Consider the following 16,180-nt stretch of genomic DNA (forward strand, 5'->3'; position numbering starts at 1 on the left):
GAGTTTGTTTGCACAGCCATAAGAGAATCCCATGGACTGGTGGCTTATAAACAACAGATATTTAGTTCTCACAGTTCTGGAGGCTGGGAGTCTAAGGTCAGGGTGCCGGCATGGTCCAGGTCAGATGAGAACCTTCTTCCAGGTTGCCGAGTGCCGAGGCTTCTTATTGTATAGTCACATGGTGAAAAATGGGCTTGAGAGCTCTCTGTGGTCCCTTTTCTAAGGGCACTCTCCTGTGCATGAGGGCTCCACTCTCATAACCTAATTACCTCCCAAAGGCCCTACCCCCTAATCTTGTCTCCTTGGGGGTTAGGATTTCCACATTTGATTTTCAGTAGGACACAGACGTTCACCTCATAGCAGACACCATAACGTTCCACCCAGATCCTCCTGGAACAGAGTTACTCATCTTCCAGCTGATGTGAGTATTATTGCTGATGGTTTACAGTGGCACCCCTTACGGGGACCTGCCTTGCCCAAGCCTATACCTCCTCCCAAAGAACCACTGTCACTATCGACTGGCTTCTGCAGGAACACATATATTCAGCCCCTTTTCCAAAATTTGGTTGAACTCTGAGGACCACTCCAGCTGTGGAGCTCCTGCAGATAAACCCAGACCCCAGTGGTAACTGCATTTGGGGTCAGTGCCTCCCTCTGCTCAGTTCTGCCTTCCTCACTCCCTTAGATGGGTATCTCCCAAGGACACCCCCCAATAAACTTCTACAGTCACCTCCCCGAGTCTCTTTTCAAAGGTCCTACACAAAGACATCACCTTCTCCTCAAATTGATCTGTCTGAGAGTGAGCCTGCCTTCAGAATAGACCTTTTCCCACTATAAAAACTAGTGTCCCCTACTCATTCAAATACTACTGTGCCCCATTGCTGTCAGCTGAAATACACCCACAATAAATAGGGCCCATACAGCATAGCGCTTCCTGCCTTTCCCCACCTGATGGACATTCCTGTTAGTGGTGAAGCTTGCTGTCAGAAACAGTACATTTGCACGCACATGTGATATTCTGAATATAGAAGAGCCGAAGCAATTTAGGTCACTGCCACCTGTTCTTCTAAGTGCAAAGAGAATGCTTTGTGGAACTATTGAATTGTTCAAGATACATTGTATGAAATGTGCAGATAAAAATTTTATGACACTCCTTTTAGAGTTGGCGTGTTTTAGTCAATAAAATAGTTAAAACCTATTTTTCAAGTCACATAATATTTATTCAACTGTCGTCAATCATCATCTTATTCCAATTTGCAGAATATTGTATATTTGTCTCATTTACTACCAAAAACTAGACTTTTTCAAACTTATGATGAAAGCATTTAGATATTAACTTAGAAATATACACAGAGCTAGATTATTTCATCATTCTTTTAAGGTGTATGTGAACAATATGAAGTATAAATATCAATGGAAAAATTGGTACCACTCACACCTGCCCATGTTTTCAAACAATTAGTAAATAAGAGAAAAGAGTAAGGCAAACAGGAGATAAAAGGAATATCCCTCCACATGGAATGGGGACGAAGCATCACCTCCCCTCCACCACGACAGCCACACGTTCTCGATTTTCTGAGTAGATCATAAATTCCAATTTGTTGCTCTGTTATCCTCAGAAGAGCATGTAAGACTGTCAGAAAACTGGTCCTCTTCGGGGGAGGGATACAGAACACAGAGTCCCTGTAACTAACACACGCAGCTTCATGCGCAGCCTGCAGAGCTACTTAAACACAGAGTCAGCAACCTCCTCAGCTTCCTGATCAGGAGCTCCTGGCTGGCTCTTTCTCCAGCAGTTCCCAGCAGACCTGGTTCCTGGAAGTTATGCCTTTGCTTTCCTTCCAGGTCTATTTTTGCCCAGAATTTCAGATTCCCCACTACAAGTCTCTGTTCTTTTTCCTTAAGGACCCTCATCTGTTTTCATAAAGGAGGGTTTCCCCTGCCCACTCCTGGTAACTTTGAATCACAGCCAACATCCTTGCAGTGGGCCAACAGCCCACTCTGCCAGCTCACCAACAATCTTGTTTTTGCCTCTGCAGAAGAATGCCTCACGTGATCATCAGAACTTCAGCCAGAGGACACATCTGGGCAGAGCCTAGACCAAGGGCCAAACACAACAAGCCCCAGGTAAGGGTAGAGACGTGAAGTCAATAATCACTGCTGCTCCAAACAAACCCTAGGTAGAGCCTGGGGTGCCCTGGAGTGATCAAGGGTTCCCATTCCCTTAATATAGCAAGGTCAAATGGCTCAGCTTGGAGATGTCTGGAGACTTAAAAATGGACCTTTCCAGTGTGAAGCCTTCATCCATGTATCTTGACCCTTGATGCTATACAGTTACTTAAGCATGAGAAGGCTCATGCTCAGATCTCATATGTTCTCCATCCAAAGGTTTGAAGCCAGTAGGGGTCCAGAAAAATGCATGTGATTGTCTGTGGTAGCATATCTTCAATTAGCTGCTGTCATGGAAAAATGCATTAGCTCAGTGAGGGCAGGCACACCCCTCTCTTATTCATTATTCTATCCCTAATGCCTAGATCACTGCTGACACCTAATAAGTGTTAACCAAATATTGATGGAACCAATAATCATGCTGATTTGAAAGGATATTTACTGAGCTCTTGACTCCATCAAACACAGGAAACATGGTTATTACCTCTTTCCCTCTAACGTTTCAGAGCTTGCAAAGATTTCTTTGCAATGATTCAGCTCCCCACAACAAGATATGATCACCCCATCAACTTACCTGTAGGACCTTTGATCCCATGCACTTGTGTTCTCCAGTGTTTCTAACAGAAGCGTCTCTTCTAACCGTAGTCAGGTAGACCAGAAGGATTGGGAAATTCCACATCTACTAGGTGAACTTGTTTCTACCAGGATCGTGAAAGAATAAAGTTATATTCATCCGAAGTTTCTCTCCTTGACTTACTCCCCACTTTCTGATAGGCCAGCCTCAGAATATCTCCAAGAGCAGATGTTGTCAGGTCTTCTGTCCTGGAGAAAACTTCAGCTCCTATTATAAAGATGTTTACTCATTAACCACCTACTCTCTCTTACCCTCTTGTGTGACAGGGATTGTCTCTCTTCTATCATCTTACTTCCCCCAGTTGCTCTCCAGATGGTATCAGGAATCTATGGAGAGGTTCAGCCAGGAGTCCCTGAGCTGGCAAGGAGTAAACAAACATCCCCTCCACAACCATCTTCTCAAATTCTTTTTCATTTTTCCCACCTCAACCTACTCACTTTAAAAAAAATCATAAAATAGAAGCACAGTTTATGATTAAGAAGTCTCTATGAAGCATCCAGGCCATCTACTATAACACATTGTCACCAGTGTATTTCTAGTTATATTTATAACTACAGAGTTTGGGCCTCACATTTTCTCGAGAGATGCTGACCTCATAAATGCCCCCCAAGACATTATAGTAGATTGAGAATGGTGGGGATTGTGTGAAGATGAAAGAATCAACCTCTTAAATATGACACTCCCACTAACTTGGACTGTGAAACAATCCTTCTATTCAGTCTTTCCCACTTCATAATAATCAACTAGTCCCTTCCTCAACTTTAAAGAAGTCAAATGCAACAACTTCACAAGGTGGTGATAAAGGTCACAGTTGACTTGGGTGAGAATTACCCTTTTTCCATCCATGAAAATGGCCCAGCAGGGAGGGTAAGCTCTGGAGAGCATGAAATTGACCACAACTGAGACTAGAACAGTTATTTCTGCTGACGCTGCCACCCTCTCTCCCCAGATCACTTGCTCTGTTATCAAGTAGAGCAAAGCCAGGAAAAAGTAAGTGAATTGAGTGTTTACTTGGCAGTTGAGTGTTGATAAAATGTTGGCCTTTGTGTGGTTCTGGACCCGGCATGCACTTCACAACCCAGCCAGCCCCAGTGATAGAGAAAACCAAGAAGCAGGTGACAACTCTTAAACAATACCCACTTCTGGGTTTTCTGCCCAGCGTTTTTTCACTTGTTCCAGATGCCTGATTCACGAGGGACCATGTTTGTGCTGAGTCCATCCCAGGGTCACTTTGGTTGAGTGGTATCCACTAGTGCGGGTCCCACAGCAGGAGATGGAGTCCTGATGCCAAGAGAGATTAGGAATCTGCTGACAGCAAAAAGGAAGGGACAAAAAAGAGCAGCCCCAAGTCACAGACGTTGCCAGGTCACTGAGCTGATGTGAGCATGTGTCTACTTGTGGAAAATAAAAACCAATCCCTAGTTCAGTGGATATAATCTTCAGACCGTCTGAAAACCATAGACTGTGGCATGGATTTATAGACATCCCTTCAGATTACATGCGCAGAAGAGCAGAGAGTAAGTGGGGTAAAATAAGAACCATCTTAAAGCTTCACTCAATTGAGACTAGAGTCCATCTTTCCAGAGAAGCAAATAACCATCATCATCACCACCATCACTATGGTTGTTATTTTTATAATGCTAGTACATTAGATAAACATTCACTGAGCTGTTTGCTCACTTCTAGTGGTGTCTACCCTTCCTAGCTCCCTTGAAGTTTGCTGCAGCCACGTTACGTATATTAGATTCATGACCCTCTGACCCCCAAAGGAAGCAAATTATCTCTTTTTACAGCCTGAATAATCTACTTGGACAATAAAAAGAATCTAGACATTGGCACACAAGTTAAACCATTACACGAAAGGGTATTCTCCCTTTACTGATCTTCTCCCTAAAAACTAGAAGAGTGAAGAGATCTGAGTGTTGACAAAACCATGTTTTCCTCCTGGCTCTTCCATGAGTTGGCACGATGGCCTTGAGCATGGTCGCTGCCACTCTGTCCTCTCAGATCCAGGAAGAGGCTGCCATCCGTTGTGCCTGCCCTGATAGGAGAAATCAAGCACATGCGCAAGTAGTCCGAGAAGGACAACGTGCTGAACAGAAGCGAGGTCGGTGGGGAGTGGCTCCTGTTGCTGCTCGGTCTTTTGCCAGGACGTGTATTATGTAATCATTCAGTTTTCTAAAAATTATCCTATTAAAATGGAAACTGTGGGGTTGGAAATTAAAAACTCTCATGGAAAAAGGACAGGAAAGTTCCTTTTGCTTTACTCTTTGATTTAAATTTCTTAGGTCACCCTCGTGTCAGGTATCACAGATCAAGTATCCCACACACTGGGACACACAGCCACCCCTGGATCACCAGGACACCTATCACTATAGACTCATTCAGGAAACTTATTTCCAGGGTCATCAATGATTGAATAAGGAGGAAAGAAGAGAAAGGGCAGGACTATAAATCAGGCAGAGAAAGCAGGAAGCTGGGACTTGTGTAGTAGACATGACCATGCCCGGCCCTGATTCCCCCTCAATGCAGGACGTACTGCCCCAGCTGCCAGGAGAGCTATCAGCCCCTTCTCAGATGACCTGTTGCCAAGATATGCCTGACCAGAGTGGCCCACAACCAATGACAGATCGAGGAGGGAGAGTATAAAGGCCCAGCGTTTGGCCATTTTCTCTCCCAAGCTCCACACAGTGTCAGCTGAGGCTGTCACTCCTACATCCATTTAATTCCTCACTATTCTCACTCATACTCTCCTTCTCCTGCCTTCCACTGGTGACCATCTCAAGAGCGTGTTTTAATAAACATTCTATACTCTAAACTCCATCTCAGAGTCTGCTCTCCACCTGTGACAACTAGGAAATAGAACAGATGGAATTCTCTGAACCAAAGAGGAGAATGAGAGGAGCAGAAGACAGAGCTGCCTTCCTTCGTGCTGCCATCACCTTTCCTTGTCTGGGTTTCTGCTGCGGCCAGACACTGGAGCACAATGGGAAGGATACAGGAGTCAGGTTCCTTCGGCCTGGTTTTCATCCCAGCTCTGTCACTCGCTGCTGTATGATCTTGGACTAATTGACCTCTCGGGGCCTCTGCTACCCACTGGCAAATGGGGAGAATAGCGATTCTATCTGAGAGTTGAGTCATTGTTTGGGTCTATTAAGATAATGGATGTGAATTTGTGCACGGGAAACCATAAAACTCCATCTGCTAGTGACCATGTCTCTCCCCTCCAACCAAAGCTTGGAAAAACCAATAAAAGCTTGAAAACCATAGCCTGAAAGGAAGAGTTTTTACCTGCTCTTCAGTTCCCAGTCTGGCAGGGTGATTGCAGGGAAAGTTAGGGGCTAGAATTGATGGGAAAGGGGAGCACGCTGTCTCAATAAACTCTTACACAAGAGGTAATACTGAGTACCTGCTACATGCCAGGCATCACACCAGTCCCTCATGGTACTCACCCAGGGGGCATGGACGTTAACTAAAAAATCCCACAAACAAATGCAAACCTCTCACAGGAAACGAGCCAAGAAAGAGGAGTCACAGAAAGCCTCCCCGAGGAAGTGACACTTGAACTGAAAGATAAATGATGGTTAGGAATTATGTCAACAAAGTAGGGAGAGAAGGTTATTCCTAAATCTGGGAAAATACTAGTGCAAAGGAGCCCCCATATTCAGCAGAGCAGTGAGTCGTGGACGGGAAAGCATGAGGGTGAAGACCAGAGAAGGTGGGAGTGAGTTGGGGATAGAATTAGCTTATATAAACTTTAGCTGCTCTCTGCCTTCTAAGTAATTCAAGAAATGATAAGCGAAAATTCCAAACAATCAGGCTTCTGCATATTTAATGACCAGATGGGTGAGGACCACATGGGGCAACGCCTGGCTGGTGAGTTCAAGACCACTGTCTTTATCCTTCTTGCGATGGGAGCCATAGAATGGCTTCAAGTAGAGAATTCAGATGATTATTCTGGCCGGCAGGGAAGGACAGGTGGGAGGGAGGCCAAAGTGGGTAATATTAATGACAGCTAACTTTGATTGAATGGTGTGCCTAGCACACTTGTAAATGTTTAAATGAAGTAGGCACCCAATGAATCAAGTACCAGTATGATCCTCATTTTAACTATGAAGAAACTAAAACCCAGAGAGAATAAATAAGTAGGGCTGCCACCAGACTACTGGCTGCCCAGCTACACACTAACTGCACACAACTATTCTATTTGCAGACCAGAGGGACAGCTAGCTCAGTAATCTAAGTTGGGTGGCAGCATTGGAGCGGGGCAGACATGGATGCATTTTGAAGATATGTAGGAGATTGAAGGACAAGATAGAATTCAGTTGTATGTTGGTTGTCGTGACATGGGGGAGATGGTCTCAGGGACAATGCTGGGGTGGCAGTCAGGGGTGCCACTCACTGAGATGCGGGGTGTTGGAAGAGAGCAAGGACTGTGACATTTGTGGGTTTGGGGAGGTGGCAGGGGACAACATGAGTCCACTTGGACCTGCAGAGTCCTGAGGGGCCTTAGTGACATATTTGGTAGTATTGAATCCTTGTAAAGAGATGTGGTTCTAACTTCCCACAAGACTGCAGCTCTTACTGTTTGGTTATGATCCATCTGTCATAGTCACTTATTTAACATAATATAGCCAGTGTGCACACAGGAGAAGGAGCCACTGCCTCCCTTAAATTCTCTATCAGGAGGCAAGTGAGTCCCCTGCCTTTCCTCAGCTGGCTGTCAGCACCAAATCATCCCATCAAGCATGGAAGTATGCAATGAGAGGACAGGAAAGGATGCTGGAGGCTTAAGAGCATAGATTTTGAGTCAGATTCTGTGTTAGTCTGCTCTTGCTGCTATAACAAAATATCAATGGTTGGGTGGCTTCAACAAGAGAAATTTATATTTACATGGTTTTGGAGGCTGGAAGTGCAGATCAAGATGGCTTATGGTTGGTTTCTGGTGAGGACTCTCTTTCTGGCTTGTAGACAACTGCCTTCTCACTGTGTCTTCACATGGACAACTCTTGTCTGTGTGCTATGAAGAGAGAAAGATTCATGGTGTCTCCTCCTCTTCTTATAAGGACATTAGTCCTATCAGATTAGCACCCCACCCTTAGAATCTCATTTAATCTTAATTACCTCCTCAAAGGCCATATTCCACATGCAGTCACATTGGGGGGTCAGGACTTCAACATATGAATTGGGGAAGGAGAGGCACATTTCAGTGCATAACAGATTCCAAGCCCTATCTCTTATGAGTTGTGAGATTACATCCTTGCACAATTCATTAATTGTTATAAATCTCAGTTTTTCTATGTATAAAAGATGGTTATTAAGAGAATGCAATGAGATAATACATGTACGATATAGATAAGCCCAAAGCCTGACATGAAATAGCCAAGCAATGGTAGCAATTATTGCCGCTAGTGGCCATCATAGAAGATGATTAATAATCATGGATTATTGATCATTATTGCTGAGGTCAAGATCCCTGGAACCATAGGAATCCCCTCCCATTACCTCCTGTTCTTACTCCTTCAATCCTGTGGCCTGTCTTGCAAAAATAATCACCATGAGCCCCGACGACAGTTCTGAGACATCGTCCAGACAGGATTATCATCATCTCACAAATATTTTGTCCCTGTTCTGCCACAGCAATGTTTGCCATTTGCTTCCTTTAAAGGGAGCCCCACCCACAAAGTTTGCTTAGTGAGAGCAAGAGGTTAGGGCAGACGGAAAGGAGTTTATTTGAAGAGTCTCAGGAATTGAAAGGTCATTTTTTCACGTGAATAATGGATGGAGTAATTTCCTCTGCAATGAATCCCTCTCTCTCCTCACAGTTGGTTCCCAGGGGGAAACGTAGCACCTTCTGACCCCCAGGAGACTTCCTTGGGAAAGAGCAGCAGGTCTATGGCCACACTGCCCTAAATGTGCCTGATCTTGGAAGCTAAGCAGGGTTGGGTCTGGTTACTACTTGGATGGGAGAAAGAGCAGCAGTGGTGTTTTGTCTCCCTTTAAGAGTTTTCCTTGCTGAGGCCTCCAAAATTCAATCAGTCTCAGAAGGTGGTGGCTCCCATGTGCAGTGGCCCTTCATGGGATGATAAGACAGGTGACTGAGTCACACCTTTTATGGCTGCCTAGGACACTAGAGTCCTCTCACCCTGAGAGTAGGACAGGAAATGGGGCAGCTGGGACCCTGATTTCATAGTCTGATGCCTTGAGGGAACGAGAGATTCCTAGCTACATAGACCCTGGGAGGGAAAAGTCTCTGATGAAACCTTGGAGAGTACAACCATGCCTGATTTGGGGACAGGATTTCACCAGGGAAGGAGACTTCTGTGAACAGCTCTCTCCTCCTTCCTACAGTCCACAGCACCAATAACCCTCAAGGAAGAGCACAGTGTCTTAGCTGAGGTGCTTTAAGATTCTATCGCTGTTTGCATTTGAAACAAGTAGCTTTAACTGGGTGTATAACCATGTTAGAGGTGTGTATTAATAGCAAATTAAGATGCTATTATGCATATTAATTTGGTCCAAGCCTCACACTCCTGCTGGGGATTGTCCCATGTGAAAGCCTAGGCAATTCTAGCAGCAGCATGCTACCCCTTCTTCTAGAACCTATCATCCCTTCAAACCTCCCATTGCATGAGCCTCCAAATGGATAAAAGGGGCAGCAATTGAATGAAATGCAACCAACCCAGTCTGGACCTTCCAGCAGTGTGTACTTAAACTTCCTCCTCTCCGCCTGTAGGATTAATTGTGAAGCAGAAGTGGAGGCTGTTTTAATTTTTTAAATGTAGCCCCTTGGGATAAACATTTTGGTGTTGAATAACTGCTCTAAAAGGGTAACAATATGAAAGGTACTTTAGGTTGGGTATTAATTCTGTAAAAAATAAATAAAACTGGGATTGTATCCAAAGGATGGAAGGAGGAAAGGAAGGAAAGAAAGGAGAGATGGAGGCAGGGAGGGAAGGAAGGAAGGAGGGAAGGAAAGAAGGAAGGAAGGAAGGAAGGAAGGAAGGAAGGAAGGAAGGAAGGAAGGAAGGAAGGAAAGAAAGGAGAAGTAGATAAGTTCCCCAGGATTGTCAGTATTTGCACCTAAGTGGGGAAAGAAATTCACGAGGACAATTTTGTAAAACCAATACTTTTGTTTTTTTTAAGAGAAAATAAACAAACATATACATTTTTTTTGTGTGTACTAGGAGAAAAAGCAAAGAGGAAAAGAAAAAGAGAAAGAACCATGCACCTGACCCCTAGCTACCCCTTTTCCGGATGGGAGGACTCTCACATGTCTGGAACCTCACAAGCGGGGACTTCATACAGTACCCCTGCCTCCCTGTTTCCTGGAATCTGCTAAAAGAAAATGGCAAACCAGCCAAGATATTTGACTGAGGTTTGTTAAGAAAACATATTCTCAGTTTGGGTTGCTTTCTGAGAGGAAGGTCGGAGAGATGTGGTTTAAGTAAGAAAATTACTCGTGGACAGTTATGGAAATAATGACTCTCTTCACGGTCCCGTATGTCTCTGGCTACAGTTACAGAAAGTAAAGTAGAACAGTGTTTGCAAATTAGCTGGGGACCGCGGGCAGGGTAGACAACCCGTGGAGAAGGCGGGAGCCAAGAAAACATCATTCTGTGTCAGTTATCAGGGTAATTCCATAGCCTGAGCGTGCATTTAGTTACTTAAGTGGAAGGTGGGAAGGTTCTGGTTTCTGGAGGCTGGCTAGACTTTGAAATGAAATAGGAGAATCCACTTCATCGGACTTGTTGCCCACGCTCCCTAGAGAAGACGTAGCTCGAATCTCTGACGTCTACCCATAGTGAAGCTCAAAGGACTTATTTTCATGCTCGTTTAATAAGGTCATTCTCTTTCATGTCAGTCAAAGTCTAAACTGACTTGACCTTGAAGATGGTTTTAGGCAGTTATGGTCCCTAGTATGAAAACGTGAACAGTTTCTGTAGCTCTGAATGAACCCAGTAAATAATATTAAAGATTCTAAAATGAGAATTTGTGTTGTTTGACCATCAGAATTACTATTTTTTCTCTCTGGGGTATCTGTGTGGTAACCCTTTGGTAACCCTCTGGTAACCCTTTGTGGTGTCATGTGGCTGCCACCTCTATCTATTTGGGGACAGACACACTGAGGACATTTTATATTTGCTTTTGTATTTTGGGTTAGAGACTCACGAATTCTGCCTAATTGCCTTCACTAGTCAGCGGGAAATCCTGAGTCACTGGAGGTCGTGAAGCTCAAGTGGTCAGGATGGGTCATTCCTACACAGTCACTCCGTCAGTGCCTCTTTCATCCCCTCAGCCTATCAGCATTGTCACGCGGGGTGGCCTGCGAGGTCTCAGCTCCCACTCCCCACACAACACAGGACATGGTGAGGCCAAAAAGGAACACCCACGGAGCCACAGATAGGGGAGTCACACCACTATAGTCTCACTGGAGGCTGGATTCACATGACGTGCCACCTGCTGTCCGCTTTGCTGCCAACCGACCGACTCTCTGACTTCCCTCCACTCTCCTCCACTCCCCAACGTAGCCACGGCAGTTATATTAGTGGCCAATGGCTCAATGGTTACAGCTGACGGCCAACTAGCCACAGCTGACAGCCATCCACTACCCAAGCCAGTACCCCTCCACGTGAGGCCGAGAGCCTGGAACCTGCTCTCCGGGGCTCTGTGCCCACAAGCATGCACTGTGTACCCAGGGGAGGCCCGGCGCTGGCCTAGGTTTGGGGCATGGTGGATGAATAAGACCCCACCCTGAGTACGGAGAGCTTCCCAGCCAGGCAGCAGCATCCAGAGCACCATGGGAAGTCAGAGGAGGCGCTCCTTACCTCTCCCAGAAGTCCCCATATGGGGACAGTATTGATGTTGAAAGTTGAGTCAGCTGTCAGTATGAAGACTGGATTACAGAGATGGATTAGAAATGCAGGGATAAGAGACGGGGGAGCAGATGAGAGCCCAAGTCCAAGTGAGGAGTAGTGAGGCGCTGAAGTGGAGCGTGTCGGGATAAAGAGGAGGTGGCTACGGGGAAGGTGCTTTAGATGAGGAATCCAAACACCTGAGCTTAGACCTGCTCCTACACTTGGCAGCGGCCAGGATTTAATTCATCTGGCCCCTAGTTCCTCCAGAGTGCGGGGAAGAGGCCAGGTGAGTCGAATGTTCTTTATGGCAGCACCACCTGTGACATTATAGGGCAAACAGCCTGACTAGTCTGGAAAAGAGAAACTCAGAGCTGGAAATGACCTTGGTGATGGTGGTTCTCAAACTTTAGGTCAGAATCACCTGGGCGGTTTGTCAAGAGGCAGGTCAGCCCAGGACCTACCCCTGGAAATTCAGATATAGTCTGGGGTTGCCTTTGTTGCTGCAGACTATGTGAAACCCTCATCTCACGTCTGGAGTATTACTTGACCCTCTCAGATTGGAGGAATTTGAAGCCCATCCTAAAAGGGGCACCTCCCGCCTCTCCCACCATCCAGTGTGGGGACTCCCAAGAAAATGGCCACCTCCTTTCCACTCACCTTAATCCATCTCCCCAGGACTTGATCTCATGCCTTGTTGCCCAAAGCATCACCCAACCTTGGCCTCTGGGAGCTTGTTGGAAATGCAAAATCTCAGGCTCATCCCAGAGCGGGGACTCAGAGTCTGTACGTTAACAAGATCCTGAAGTCATTTATTTGTGTGCACACTGAAATTGGAGAATCTCTGGTCTCTGCCTCCTCAGCTAGCTGTAAACAGTCCTCACACCTGGGGTAAAGAAAGAAGGGAAGGTGAGGAGAGGGAGAATTACTATACCTAGCCTCTTAACTTCAGTCCAGCCATATCACACACCTTGTCTTCTTTTCCATCAAAACATGTAAGTTTTGATGATGTAAGTAGGACCAGAGGGTGGGGAATTTAAGAACCCTGAAAGAAAAGACCTTTCATGTTTGCCTTTCTCTTCCTAAAAAGGGAGGCCTTATTCTCTGTTCCTGTAAGAGATATTAAGCTGTGGATTATGGGTAATCCGTCACACAGCAATTTAGAGCAGGAAGTACACTAAACCCAGGACTTAGCATGCACGCAACTAATTGAAACCCTCAATTAATTGGATTGGCTTCCACGTTTAATAGCAAAGCAAATACCAAGAAAACAAATTAGCACCTGGGCTTTATCTTGTTTTCTTTTTGTAATATCAGAGCACGCTGGTGGCTCAGAGCACACGCAGACATGCTTAGGCCATCCTCTGAGGCAGGGGGTGTGGTGGAAAGTGATAGGCGCAGACATCAGGGTCTCCATTGCCCAGCTACCACGCACAGGCTGTGTTCCCTTGGCAAGTTATGTTATTTTCCTCTCCGAGTCTTGGTTGCTTGGCCTATGCATTGGGGATTTAAAAAATAATAATACTGATCCAGTAGGGTTGTTGTTGTAGGAGCTTGTGGAACTGCTCACCCGGTAGCTAGTCCACAGGAATGAGTTCCCTTTTCTTAATTCCTGCATATACTTGTCCTTGTACAAGGCAAGAGAGGCCTGGGCTGGCCCCAAGGCCTCGCGGGCCCTCCTTCACTAAGAAAGCTTTGATTCTGGCCCGCGACCAGTCTAACTAAGACCAGCAGAGTCGGATGTTTTCCCCACGGTGGGGAGCGCAGTAAAGGTTGTCCGCGTTTTGAAGCAACAATACAAACAAAATAGGAGCCTAAGGACTTCAGGGGGAGCCTTGGGGCGAGACAAACAGCAATTAGCCGATTCTTTTAGGAAACGCCAGCGCCATCTCCTGGACGAGAGCGGCATTGACTCGGACCCCTGGTAGGTTTGGTTGGTCCTCTCCTTCCCTCAACAGGAATTTCAAACCACAACCTGGGGCTTCTCACCAGAGAAACGCTCTTAATTATTTCTTTATAAGGGTCTTGCATGTCTTTGTTCTCTCCTCCATCCCAGCCATTCTTTTTCTCTAGTTTCATTGGGTCTTTGACCCGTATCCAAGCTTCAGTCCGAGTTTCTAAAAATATAACTCAGCCCAAACCTTCAAAGAACTAGTTCTCTAAGAGGATTATGTTTATCATTTAACACAAAGCACCTTCCTTCCCCGTCTAAGCAGCAGCAGTGGAGCACAGCAGCTAAGATCCAGGACTCTTCTGCCAGACTGCTTGTAGTAGGGTCCCACTTCCACTCAGCCCTGCAGGCGTGTGACCTTGGGCAAGTTACCTAACCTCTCTGTGCCTCGGTTTCCTCATCCGTAACACGAGGCTGATTCCAGAAACCGCTGAGAATGATTACTGTCGCATTACATAAGTTAGGACCTAACGCACTGAGAACAGCTTCGTGATATATTAAGAGCTAGGTGTTTGCCATCCTTGGTTTCAAGTGACTGTTTTCCTCTCTCGCAGCATGTACCTTGTGACATACGATCGCACTTGACTTGTGGGATCACCGTCCAGGCCAGCGTTTCTGCAGCGTGTGCGGTAGAAGCAGATGAGAGCTGGACCACACTTGGGAAGCACACCAGTAACACACAGACGTGGCAATTCCGAGGCACGTGCTCTGCCAGCCTCATTTTTAGACCCGCTGACTCAACTCTGAGCCCCAGAGGGTGGTGACTGCCCACCCACGCCCAAAATGTGGAGAGTGAGCACCGGGCCCCTCGGACATGCTCAGCTCACCGTTTTCTTCCCCATGTCTTTTAATAAGTGGTGTTTTTCATGAATGAATGACTGACTGACTGGATATTATGTGAAAATAGGACAATTTCATGGCAACTGACCATCTGAGGCTTCTCTCCTCTTTGGTTTACTCCATCCTTTTGGAATACACGTGCATACATTTTCCCTGCTAGGTCTGAGCCATCTTTTATGAACTCCATCTGAAAAGGAGATGAAATAAAAAATGAGTCTCTCACAACACAAATATAGGGAAACAGGCTGTGGGGACAGAGCCCCAGAGAACAGTTTCTAGGCTTTCGGCCTCACATGGAAAGGTGCTGGCTATGGTAGTAGATGGCCATCAGCTGTAACCAGTTAGCCATTAGCCACTAATATTACTGCTGTGGCTACGTTGGTTGGTTGGTTGGCAGGCAGAGAAGCAGAGGGTGGATTGCTGATCGTGTGGCTCCTACTTCCTTTGTCTCCAACCCAGCCGTCAGCGAGACTATAGTGATATGACTCCCCTATCTATGGCTCCGTGAGTGTTCCTTTTTGGCCTCCATGTCCTGCGTTCTTGTGCAGGGAGCGGGACCAGAGTCCCTGCATGACATAGGCTATTGGTGAGTGATAGGGATTCTGGCTCTGAATTTAATGATGTCTTACTACAAAGGAATATCTCCCTGTTACCTCAACCACCAAACATGTGAATTTGTTCTTTAAACTTAAGGATATCTGACTGAGAAAAGGAGAAGACAAAACCACCCTTCACAGTGTGTAAAGGTGCTGAATTATGAACACATCACCTTTTGTAACAACATTGGGGCATGTCTGTGTGCTCTTGCCAAGGATCCACAGAGGACAACACTTCTCTGTTTTTTATTTGGAAACATGACTGCAGCCCCTGCAGATAACCCTAGCCAGACTCTGGCTCTTCAGGGGCACCTGACACCGCTATCCTGTGCCGCCGTGCGTCACACAGATCACATGCATGAAGGGATTTTAATGCACCCAAGGGGGCGGGCCTGGGTCCTGGAAGTCTCAACCAGGGCAGAATCTGTAGGAGGCCCGAGGGCCACCACTAAATCCGCTGACGTTGGCTCTTCTTTGGGGGACAACCTGCAAACTTCTCATCATCACAATGAACTGAAAGGCATTAGAGCTCTGAGACTGCAGCCCACACCCCCCCACACCCCCCCACACACACACGGTGTGTGCCCATAGATTCAATCTCAAGCTCTCTCTCCAAGCCCTGCCCAGGCTCATGACGGGGGAACCTGCCCACAGCTCACTGGAGATGACTTAAAAACTGGCCTCTGACTTACTCCAGAGAGATGTGTGATGCCTTAAATAACAAATTTTTGAAATTGAGACGGCAGGCGATGAGTGTGGATTGGGTCTTGGTCCCTGACGGCAATGGCAGTGCACGCAGCTCCGGCGCCACCTAGTGGAACGGCGGGATTCGTCCCAGGGTTTGAGAGTCAGAACCCTCTCCTTCCTGCAGCCCGAATTCCCTCTCAGCCAGTCACTCCTTAGGCTCAGTACCCACAGGGTGTGTTCTAGAAATCCTGTGTGTGTTCTAGAAATGCTTCTAATATCTGGCCTTCTTGGGGGGGCCTTCTCCAGTAAAGAGGGGGACCAACTCCATCGGTATGAATTGAAAATATGTTTCAGAGCCATTAGAACGCTGCAATTGCAGCACACAACACACAACACACCCACACCCATGGACACACACATGCAGGGACCACACAAACAGGGACATATA

General features: G+C 46.3%; 1 long non-coding RNA gene across 2 annotated transcripts in view; it reads right to left on the reverse strand.

The window, feature by feature from the left end:
• Positions 1-1,203: 1,203 nt before the first annotated feature.
• Positions 1,204-16,180, reverse strand: part of LOC308489189 — a 29,582-nt gene continuing 14,605 nt past the window's right edge. Inside the window, exons 3-8 of one of the 2 annotated variants that reach the window (XR_013992066.1) lie at positions 14,538-14,636; positions 12,319-12,544; positions 7,697-7,823; positions 3,944-4,108; positions 2,744-2,867; positions 1,204-2,456 (exon numbers count right to left, since the gene is read on the reverse strand). This is a non-coding gene — a long non-coding RNA (uncharacterized lncRNA). Of the gene's footprint in view, positions 2,457-2,743; positions 2,868-3,943; positions 4,109-7,696; positions 7,824-8,308; positions 8,442-12,318; positions 12,545-14,537; positions 14,637-16,180 lie in introns of those variants that run through there. The other variant, XR_013992067.1, reaches the window with a different exon arrangement.

The sequence above is a fragment of the Rhinolophus hipposideros genome, assembly GCF_964194185.1.
Source record: "Rhinolophus hipposideros genome assembly, chromosome: 2".
Taxonomy (NCBI): Eukaryota; Metazoa; Chordata; class Mammalia; order Chiroptera; family Rhinolophidae; genus Rhinolophus; species Rhinolophus hipposideros.